We start from the raw sequence: 9,987 nt of genomic DNA, 5'->3' as shown, positions 1-9,987 counted from the left end.
TTCTCTCCCAAGGTTTCTCCGGTTGCTAAGCGCCCCTGTCCATCCCTCCCCCCGGGTTGGGCGGGCCGGGAGCCCCTTGGCAGGGGAGGGGGGGCCGCAGGACCGTCGCTGCGGCCATTTCCTGCTCTTTGTGTGGCACACAGAGGAGGAGGAGGAGGAGGAAGAGGAGGAGGAGGTGGTGAAAGAAGGGGAGGGGGTGGAGCTCCAGGCAGCCGGCTGAGGCCGAGCCGAGCGGAGCATCCATCTCCCACTGCAGCCGGGCCTGCCCTGCCCGCTGTGCCCCGGCAGGTAAGGATGGGCATGGGGTGGGCATGGGCATCCCCGGGGAATGGGGGGCACAGGTGCGTTGACCCGAGCTGCGGGGAGGGCATCCAGTCAGCCGAAAGGGGAGGAAGAAGAAGAGGAGGACAGGGAGGAGGAGCAATGGCTCCCACTAGGCCTAGAGCCACCTGCAGCATCCCGGCCTTCCAGCCAGACAGTGAGCCCGCCGTTGGGTAGGGACTGTCTCTCTAGGTTGCCAACTTGGACTTCCCAAGCGCATAGTACAGTGCTCCGCACACAGTAAGCGCTCAATAAATACGATTGATGATTGATTGATTGATTGACCGGCCAACGTGAGCGGCCCGCCTGGCATACGGGCAGTTAATATGTTTGGTTTTGCCCTCTGTCCCCCCCCCTTCTAGACTGTGAGCCCACTGTTGGGTAGGGACTGTCTCTATATGTTGCCAACTTGGACTTCCCAAGCGCTTAGTACAGTGCTCTGCACACAGTAAGCGCTCAATAAATACGATTGATGATTGATTGATTGACCGGCCAACGTGAGCGGCCCGCCTGGCATACGGGCAGTCAATATGTTTGGTTTTGTTGTCTGTCTCCCCCTTCTAGACTGTGAGTCCACTGTTGGGTAGGGACTGTCTCTGTAGGGTGCCAGCTTGGACTTCCCAAGCGCTCAGTACAGTGCTCTGCACACAGTAAGCGCTCAATAAATACGATTGATTGATTGATTGACCGGCCTCCCGGCCAACGTGAGCGGCCCGCCTGGCATACGGGCAGTTAATATGTTTGATTTTGTCCTCTGTCTCCCCCTTCTAGACTGTGAGCCCACTGTTGGGTAGGGACTGTCTCTATATGGACTTCCCAAGCGCTTAGTACAGTGCTCTGCACACAGTAAGCGCTCAATAAATACGATTGATTGATTGATTGATCCCCCCGCCCCAGCTCCCTCCCCGACTGCCCCAGGGAGCCGGCCATGGAGGCCGTCCCTCCTCGGGAGCCGGGGTCCTCCCACAAATGCAGGGATAATAATAATGGTATTTATTAAGCGCCTACTATGTGCCAAGCACTGTTCGAAGCGCTGCCCGGGGAGCCACCCCCCACAAATGCAGGGATAATGGTATTTGTTAAGCGCTTAGTATGTGCCAAGCACTGTTCAAAGCACTGCCCGGGGAGCCACCCCCCGCAAATGCAGGGATAATAATGATATTTGTTAAGCGCCTACTATGTGCCAAGCACTGTTAAGCGCTGCCCGGGGAGCCACCCCCCACAAATATAATATTAATAATATTATTAATAATATAATAACAATACTATTATTTGTTAATTTGTTGATAATAATATTTGTTGTGTTTACTATGTGCTAAGCGCTGAGCACCGTTCGAAGCACCTCCTGGGGAAGAAGCACAAACCAGAAAGGAACAGCAGGATTGGGGATTAAAGGGTTTAGCCTGAAAAACCAGAGGTGGGAAGGAGGGGAGGGCAAGTGGTTGGGCCTCGGCTGCTGTAGCCGGCGAAAAACGAGAAAAAAAACAACCCCAACAAACCTAAATGATTAGAAAACGAGTGGGCGAGCGAAAAACAGTGCCGGAAGGCTGGCCCTAGCTCCGTTTTTGAGGCAAGAGCAGGGCGAATCGCAGGGATTAGGTAAACGCTTTGCAGGTGATGGGGAGATGCTGAGCAATCATGCCTCTGGAGATGCCATGGAGAAAGATACCAAGGGGACCAGGGGCCGGAATGGATCTGGGTGGATGTATAATAATAATGACATTTATTAAGCTCTTACTATGTGTAAAGCACTGATCTATATATATGTATATATGTTTGTACATATTTATTACTCTATTTATTTATTTTACTTGTACATAGCTATTCTATTTATTTTATTTTGTTAGTATGTTTGGTTTTGTTCTCTGTCTCCCCCTTTTAGACTGTGAGCCCACTGTTGGGTAGGGACTGTCTCTATATGTTGCCAATTTGTACTTCCCAAGCGCTTAGTGCAGTGCTCTGCACATAGTAAGCGCTCAATAAATACGATTGATGATGATGATGATGATCTAAGCGCTGGTGAGTGGGTGTAGGTGGCTGGGGGTCACTTGCACTGCATTTGCTCTGCTACACTGGCGCAGTCTTCTGCCCGAAGTGCAGTGTTGTTATTTAACTAAACTGTGCTCCCCAACCGGCCCTAAACTCACAGCCTGCGGATTGCCACCCTCTGAGATCCCTTCTGATTTCACTGCCAATCTTCCATAGGCACCCAAACCCACCAGCTGTGTCTGTTCTGGAAAATGGAAGAGAAAAAGTCATCGGAATAAACTGAATTTAAGCCCCAGAATGGATTTCCCAATTTATGCATCGTTCTCCCCAATGGCCATTAGACCAGGGATTGCCACAGAAAGGGACTGAACTTGAAAGGAAAGAAAAAAAGGCAATGCGAACACAACGTTCCCTCTAAATAATTCATGCCTCTTCGGTGTCCATTCAGTGAGAGGTTACAATTCGCAGTGAGTGCGCTGCCTGTATTCCGCTCACTGTCCAGCAAGCAGAATCAGGCCGTAAGCGCTCAATAAATACGATTGATTGAATGAATGAATAAAGCTGTGAGATCATCAACATTGGGAGCAGTTCCTCCTAAATTTTCGCGCAGCACAAGAGGACTTTTATTTGTTTACCACCACCCCCAGCACTGAAAATCTGGCCATGGCCACTTGAATTCTTCTGAGCCCCTCTGTATTCCTTCGAGTCGCCTTCAAGGGTCCAAGCAAACCATGGTGTTCAGCCTCTGTACCTCCATTGGTTTGGGGCTCCATGGCTGAAGAAGCTGTTTTGCTGTGATTCTTGGCTGGTAGGGGGGCTTGGTCACTGCCACTCAGGCGTGGTCTCCCTGGGAACCTCCCCTGATCCCGCTATCCTTCGCGGCCTTGCGAGGGACTCCCCACACCTTTCCGAAGTGAGAATGCTGCTCAGCAGGTGAAAGGTTGCAGTGCAAAAATGAAGAGGCTGACATTCTCAAGAGAAACGCTTCCTGTGACTTGAAAGCATTGCTGTTAGAATTGACTCCATACAGGCCTAAGCGAGATGCTGAAAATGGATTCAAACCCTAAAAAAGAAAAATCCATACAATCCTCGACAGTTTTTCGTAAAATAAATTCCAGGGCAGTAAAATAACATGTTCAAGGGAGTCGTCAAGATTGGTAGGGACCATCTCTATATGTTGCCAACTTATACTTCCCAAGCACTTAGCAAAGCGCTGTGCACACAGTAAGTGCTCAATAAATATGATTGAATGAACTTAGTGGTAGTGTAGTGAGTAAGTTTGGAAGAAATGTAAAGACTGCTTTTTTGTGCACAATAGCCAACCTTTGGATTTAATTGTTTCAGTTGCATAATGTGGTTTAACTTTCAAATAAAGGGATAATTTTAGATTTCAAGGTTTAAAATGGAAGATCTGGGAAGATTTTTTCTTCCAAGTAGTCCCTGTGTTATAGTGTTCACTAAAAATATGAAGGGGCTGTTTTATTTTACTCTTAAAGTGTGTCCAAAGCACCTATCAATCAGTGGTGTTTATTGAGTGCTTACAGTGTTCAAAGCATTCTACTAAGTGCTTGAGAAAGTATAATACAACAGAGCTGGTAGATGTGTTCTATTTAGCATTCGTGCTCTGGACAGTGGGAGAAACAGCAGTCAGTCAGTCGTATTTATTGAGAACTTACTGGGTGCAGAGCATTGTACTAAGCGCTTGGGAAGGTACACTATAACAATAATACTGACGTATTCCCTTCCTCCTGTGACTGACTCTACCTCTGACTTGCGGGGTGACCATTGTGAATCCCACAACTCTCTTTTTTAAGTTTCTCCACTGATAAAATACCTGCTCGCTGTGAGGGTTTATGAGATTATGTCTGCAAAACAGCTAGAGAGTCTGAGATTTTTAAAAAAATGCCACAGAAATTCAAGAATCATGATATTCCCAAATGTTAGAACAATTTGAATGGGTGCCTTTCGTTCCTCAAGGGGCTGCTTATTAATTGTATATGTTGATTCAGAAAGAAGAATTGTGGTCTGTCCAACCAAGTCAGCAAGGGTCTGAAAGGGACTTTGTGATTCAGAAATTTTTAAGTGGCCCTTGGATGACTGCTCTAAAATGGCATACACATGCACACACAAATGTGCGCACACACGCATGCACACGCAGAAAGAGAAAGAGGGAGGCATTTCAAAATGTAATTTGTGACAGGGGTCTCCTAAAATGCCAACTTACCAGTAACTGCCATTTTGTTCATAACTGGTGGCATTCGATGACGGAGCTGTATTTAGTGCTGCTTGGGACTGGCGTAAGGAAAAGAGAAATGTTGATAAAAACTGGTGAAAGAAGCATTTTGAAGAGGTACATTGTGCTGGCAGATATTTCAGACCTCTGTGCAGGATCTGTTTACTTCCTGAACAGTAATTTTCCCTCCTTATTGATGCATCACTTTGAAAAGTTTAAACCAATGAAAGAAAAGCTCATTCAAGGGGCCAACCAAAGCCCTAGACAAGATCTGAGAAGGTGATTTGCTGAATCCCTCTGTGCACAGACTTGATTATTAGCCATCTTGTTATTTTTCATGCACTTGCGAGTGTGATCGCCCAGGTGTTAAATAATGATCTACAGCACTTTGTTTTGTGGAGAACATGGCTGTGCTTACCACCAGATTAGAAATGGCTAGAAAATCATTTGTGGGGAGTTTGGGGTAGGATGCATACAAGGGCCCTTCTCTGTTTTGAATCCCAACAGCCTGCAGAACTGTCCCAAGGTCCGGTGGGAATAGATCTCCTAGGAACCCAAAGGGCAACTACACAAAGCACACTGGCATTCTCGGCATTGAATCTGGATTCAGTTTCAGTCTGGTTCAGTTTGTTGTTCTGGTACTGTGATTCAGAATTTGGTGTCAGGGTGAGGTGGGCTTCGCGAGATATTCCCGCTTAAAAATAAGAGCGACTCGGAGAGAGAGCGAGCGCACGAGAGAATGTACCACTAGAAAAATTTGTACTCCGGTGTTCAGTCTATGTCCAGTGTTGCTTGTATGCACATAGTCATTTCTTATGATACCATTTTACATTCTAGGCAGACAGGTGCACATTATCAGAAGAGTGTTCCCTAGTTGTGCCATCACATTCTTTCCAAAATGTGTAGGGAAAATGCAGATTCTGGCAGAACTGCCCGTACTTATTTATTAACTCAAGGAGTTAACTACTGCTGTTGGCAAACTCTGGTTAGAATGCCAGGGCTGAATTCATCTGGGCCTGTGCATTGAAACTATGCATAACAAATTTGGAATAGCAGCAGAAAAATGGAACAAATGGAATGGAATCAAGGCCCACCTAATATTGAAGGGAAAGATTCCAGAGAATGGCCATCATGTTTGGATCATTTTCCAGTGCTCTGTATAAAGCTGCCTGAAAAATTGTTACTGTGGTTTTAAAAATCACCAAAAATGATATGATTTTCTGTAAGGATTTGTGACTGTGCCCTTCTGTTTCTGGTGGAATTTTTTCTGTTCCTTATCATTCAGAAGGATTTTTATTCTCCCTTCTGCTTTCCCTCCCTTCCTTTCCTCTACCCATCTTCAAACACCATCCATCACCTTGTATAAAGAGAAAGCTGCCCCCAGTTGCAGGGTAAATAGCCAATCTACTTCAAATGTTTATTCATGCTAACTTTATAAATACTGGAATTTTTATAGGTGACTGAGACCATTTGCTGGGGTGCCCTAAAAAACCTGACCCATAAAACAGGGGGCAAAGAGTGAGACGTAGTGTATTCACAGGGCAACTTAGACCTGAGAAAATGATCTAAGCTATGGATTTCCTAGGGGATTTTCCTGAAGAAGAGAAATCTGGGAATGCAAGAGGAAGCGAGACTGTGTTCCTTAAAGATACTGGGGACAATTCTGAGTAATCCATGGCAGGACTGCTTATGCATTTTAATGGCAGATAAGTTAGTGGAAAGGGTTATCCAGATTCTCTGTGTGAGTCCAAGGCAGATTCCATTATTTTACTATGTAATTTTACCAGCAATCTTTTATTTTGGTCCTTAAGGGAAGCACTTTAGTGAAGCAAGATCAATTTATACATCGTAAAAGATGTGTTTCCAAATTAAGCAACCCCAGATTCGAAACAGAAGATGTATTAGGCTCAATATACTACCAGAATGATTGCAGATGGAGGTGGGGCATTCTGGGAGAGATGTGTCCATGGAGTCGCTATGGCTGGGAGACGACTCGACAGCATAAGACAAGACAAGACAAGCTGTTTGGAGCTGCTATTTCATTTTGATCTAGAAGTACATCAGCTTTGTTTCACTGACTGGATAGGAATTCTTTCATTCCTGTGGTTGCTAAGGTTGTTGCAATGGCTACCCTTTCTGAGTGTTGGCAGGGGTAATGGTGAAGAGCACTTCTTTCTTCCCGGCTCCATGCCTTACGTGCATCCATTTTGGGGCTACCTGGGACCAGATTCAGCGGCTGGGAGTTGGGGTTGTAAGTGTTCCCTCCCATGCATAGAGCATTGCCACTAGTAAGTGCAGGGATTGAAGTGTGAAGTCATTTTTCAGATTGCTGGGGTGGTCTACCCACAAGGGTGTGGACTCCAGAGTGGGTGACATCTGCTTGAGTTTGTTTTTGACAGAAAGGTCTCAGCCTTAAAAATACAGGAAGCAGCTGAGCAAGCCAGTGGAGTGAGGATCCTCCCTTCTTAATGCAGTTAATTCTTCCCTTCAGAGCACTAAACTGAGATGGTAAGGCCAGATGACAGTTGCTCCTTACTGCTCCAATCTAGCCCAGGGGCTTCTGTAGGGGAGGGGCTCTGAGGTCAGATAGGACAGAATTACTGAAACCGTGTCTGTTCCTCTGTTGGCTCAGAAAGGTCCGCTGAGTTTTGCGTGACCTCATAGGATGTTGTCCCTGGAAGGAAAAAGTGACAGGTTTGCCTCTAAATCGCGGCAGGGGGTTTCGAAGGTGCGAGGATAACTATTCTCTCAGTGTGCCTGCCCTCCCGGCAACCTACTGATTTATGTGCAAAGCTGCTTATGCAACTGGGAGAAAAAAAAATATCCACTTTATTTTTAGATTTTTTTGTCCTTTTGAGAGTAATCAAAGACCAGGCCCCTGTTTGAAGCAGAAACAATAATATAAACAGCAACAACAAATATCCTCTAGACCGTAAGCTCATTGTGGGCTGGGAATGTGTCTGCCAACTCCTATTATACACTTCTATATGCTTAGTTCAGTGCCTGCACATAATAAGCGCTTAATATATACCATTGTTTGATCTTGGTCACCTTACTATCCAAGAATTCTAAATATTGTCTTATGTAAAATCGTAATCGAAATGTGCCTGGCCAGTTTTGTTTTCTAGGAGACATTCCAGCTTTTCTTTATCCTCCAGCCACTTTCCCCTGAAGATCCATCAGTCAATCATCAATCAGTGGTATTGAGTGCTTACTGTATACATAGCACAATACTAAGTGCTTGGGAGAGAGTCCAGTATGATTTGGTAGACAGTATCCCTGCCCTCAAAGATCTTACAGTGTAGTGGGGGGACAGATGTTAAAATAAATTACAGATAGGCAAGGCGGAAGAGTAGAAGGATGTGTACATAAGTGTTTTAGGGCTGGGGTGGGGAGAGAATCAAAGTGCTTTAAGGTTTACAGACCCAAATGCATAGTCTCTTCAGTTCAATTCAATTGTATTTATTGAGCACTTACTGTGTGCAGAGCACTGTACTAAGCACTTGGAAAGTACAATACAGCAATAAAGAGAGACAATCCTTGCCCACAACGGGCTCACAGTCTAGATGAGGGAAGGCAGAACATCAATACAAGTAAACAGGCATCAATATAAATAAACAGAATTTTAGATATATACATATACTCTTATGTATAAGTGCTGTGCTGTACCACTTATAAGTGGTATAAGTGCTGTGGGCCGGGGGGCGGGGGAGAGCAAAGGGTTAGGGTGATGTGGAAGGGAGGGGGAGCTGTGGAAAAGTGGGGCTTAGTCTGGGAAGGACTCTTGGAGGAGGTGTGCCTTCAGTGGTGCATTGAAGGGGTGAAGAGTAGCGGATTTGAGGAGGGAGGGTGTTCCAGGCCAGAGGTAGGATGTGGGCCAGGGGTCGGCGGCGTGAAAAATGGGATTGAGGCACAGTGAGAAGAGTAGCAGAAGAGCAGAGTGTGCAGGCTGGGATGCAGAAGGAGAGAAGGAAGGTGAGGTAGGAGGGGGCAAGGTGATGGAGAGTTTTAAAGCCAATAGTGAGTTTTTGTTTGATACAGAGATGGATAGGCAACCCCTGGAGATTTTGAACGTTTCTGAAGAAAGATAATCTGGACAGCAGAGTGCTGTATGGACTGAAGTGGGGAGAGGCAGGAGGTTGAGAGGTCAGAAAGGAGGCTGATGCAGTAATCTAGGCAGGATAGGATGAGTGACTGTACCAGCATGATAGCGCCTTCACGAATGTGGTAGTCAGTGCAGAAGGGAGGGCGAATAGGTGGGGAAATGAGGGGTTAGGGTGGCCTCTTGGAGGAGATGTGCTTGTAGTAGGGCAGAGTGATGATCTGTTGGATATGAAGCGGCAGGCAGTTTAGGCTAGAAGAAGGATGTGGGCAAGGGGTCAGCAGCGAAACAGGAAATCAAGGTACAGAGAGCAGGGACTACTAAGAGCAGAAGTAATGCCAAGGGGAATCCCTGTTCCCACTCTGCACATGTCCCTCCTTGTCCTGTTGGCTACCACACATATCCCAGCTTCCTGCTGAGTGGAGGCAACCTCAGTGGTTGTAGGGGCGGGCCTGGGGGAGTGAGGGAGGCAGAGAGGGGATCAGTGTGGGCTGCTGGCTGCCTGAATCTGTGGCCTTCTTCTTGCCACCTGGCACATGTTTTTTCTCATGGAAGTGGGCTTGGGTTTTTGCTCTGACTATATATACATTTATTATTATGGTATCGATTATTGCCAATTTGTGCTTCCCAAGCGCTTAGTACAGTGCTCTGCACATAGTAAGCACTCAATAAATACGATTGATGATGATTAAGGTCTTACCCTACTCCAAGCATGGTACTAAGCGCAGGAATAGAAATAAGATTATCAGGTTGGACACAATCCCTGTCCTACATGGGGCTCACAGTCTAAATAGGAGGAAGAACAGGCATTGAATCCTTATTTTCCGGATAAAGAAACTGAGGCACAGAGAAGTTAAGTGACTTGCCCAAGATTACACAGCAGGCAATTGGCAGAACTGGGATGAAAATGTAGTCCTGTAATTCCCAGGCCCATGCTCTTGCCACAAGGTCATGCTGCTTCCTCCTATATTTCTATTTCCCAGACTTCCTCACACCGACTGGCTGCTGGCCACAGACGTCACTCAGGTAATTCTCTCTACATGGCCCACCTCAAAGGTCCTCCGTGAGTTTGGGACGGCAGATGTTTTCCCATTATACAGGTGGAGAAATTGTGACCCATAGAGGCTAAGAAGAGACTTTCCCCAATCAGATAGTTACTCAGAGGCAGAATTCTGGATCTATCGACTTCCAAGTCAGTGCTCTTAATTACGAGTCACCCAGCCACAAATGGCATGGGCCACTGCTACTAGAGACTTCTCCTTGCCTCGGTTGCCACAAAGCTTGCTTCTTTCCTTCATCAAAGAGATCAGTCGCAGAAAGAAAGGAAAGGAATTTGAAAATA

At 46.3% G+C, this 9,987-nt stretch overlaps 1 protein-coding gene across 2 annotated transcripts in view; it reads left to right on the top strand.

Annotated features, from left to right (window-relative positions):
* Positions 1 to 204: 204 nt before the first annotated feature.
* CYFIP2 (cytoplasmic FMR1 interacting protein 2) overlaps positions 205 to 9,987 on the top strand; it is a 95,663-nt gene continuing 85,880 nt past the window's right edge. Inside the window, exon 1 of one of the 2 annotated variants that reach the window (XM_038772329.1) lies at positions 205 to 288. The gene's annotated coding sequence lies outside the window, so the exon portion shown is untranslated. The remainder of the gene's footprint in view (positions 289 to 9,987) is intronic. The other variant, XM_038772330.1, reaches the window with a different exon arrangement.

Source organism: Tachyglossus aculeatus, chromosome X1 (genome assembly GCF_015852505.1).
Source record: "Tachyglossus aculeatus isolate mTacAcu1 chromosome X1, mTacAcu1.pri, whole genome shotgun sequence".
Lineage (NCBI taxonomy): Eukaryota > Metazoa > Chordata > Mammalia > Monotremata > Tachyglossidae > Tachyglossus > Tachyglossus aculeatus.
Note: the sequence above shows the minus strand (reverse complement) of the source record. Positions and strands in the feature narration are given on the sequence as shown.